The following is a 1,536-nucleotide window of genomic DNA, read 5'->3' on the forward strand; positions in this document are numbered from 1 at the left end:
CTTGCATGCATGGCCCTCACCATTTTTTCTTTCTCGCTAGATGTCACAGAATCTGGAAAGACGGTGGGGGTCGTTGCTGGCAATCCCTTACTTACCCAAAACCCCGAGCCCAGAGTCGCTGTTTGCTCGGAATCAACGTTTAATTCGTGAGTGCGATCTCGCGCGCGAACAAGAGGAGATTCAAGCTCATTATCGCCGCCAAATTGACGAGGTCATAGAGAGGAAGAGGAGAACCCTTCGGGAGGCTCTTTATCCAGAACCTGATTCTGGTCCCAGGCCGATTCCCCTCGACCCTAAATTAAAAGTGACCGTTGCGTATAACCTGGGAGAGCTCCAATTCTCGCTCATGGGGGAGCCATCTACCTCGCAACCAAGGAGGGAGTTCTTCGAAGCCGAGCACTACTGGAGCTCGATTACCTCACTAGGCCAGATAACTGATATCCTGGCTTTCCATGGCCTTAGGCTGTCAAGCACCCGAAGGTGTCGAGCTCCTACCCTCAGCGAGCGAAGCTGCCGCACCCCGGGAGATGGAAATCCCAAGCTGAGGTATGCGGCCTGGAGCCAAGAGCATATGAAGGCAATAGCGTTACTGCCTTTGAAGTCATTTTTCAAGGACTTCACAGATTTTGTTGGGCTAGCTCCATTCCAGCTCAACACCAATTCTTACAGGGTTCTGTCTGCCCTGAGGTCGCTATACCACGAGCTGAAGTGGGAAGGACCTTCACCACATGAGATTCTATACCTCTTCTGTCTGAAAAGCAACCCCTCCCGAGCTCGGGGAGGAGATGGCTTTTACTATCTTTCGAGCTACCCCAAAGAGTAAAAGGTGTTTGAGGATCTTCCTAATCATCCACCTGATTTTAAGAAAGCCTTCTTCTGGACAGATGGCTTGTCCCCATCTCGATGCTACTCATTCAGACGGATTCGTAAGTATTCCAACCTTCTTGAATCTCTGTGCTCGGGATTTTATTTGTAAATCCGTACTTAGTTGAAATGTGTCTTATTTTTCAGCCAATTTTCACCGTCCTACTCCCGATGAGGTAATGAAGGAGCATAGAGAGGCTCTGCTCCAACTCCCTTACGGCAGGAGGTCTCTCTCATATCTTTTACATGAGAGTAAGCTCTGAGCCTGTGGGCTTTTGGGAGATGGCCAGTCCACCTTGGACTGGTCCAATAAAAAGTATGATCATTGGGAACAGGTGCCCTTGCCCACAGGCATCCTCCCTCCAAGGAGAGAGGTGAGGCCTCCACCCCTAGCTCGTCCAAGAAGCCCGCCATCGGGGAACGAGGCTAATGATGAAGCCTCGAGTTCAGACTCGGATGATCAAGGTAAAGTCATCCTTTGCTCGAGAATGTGGTCCCCCACCTTATTAAAGCACCAACCCGATAGGTTAGTTTTGTGCCCAGATGATAGGGACCACTTCTATATATGGACTTGGGTAGACGACCAAGTTCATAGGTTTGATAGTTGGCTCGGGAAGTATGACACCATGTATAGTCTGAACGAGGTGTGGGACGGGATAGCCGTCCAATATG

Source organism: Humulus lupulus, chromosome 4 (genome assembly GCF_963169125.1).
Source record: "Humulus lupulus chromosome 4, drHumLupu1.1, whole genome shotgun sequence".
Classification (NCBI taxonomy): Eukaryota; Viridiplantae; Streptophyta; class Magnoliopsida; order Rosales; family Cannabaceae; genus Humulus; species Humulus lupulus.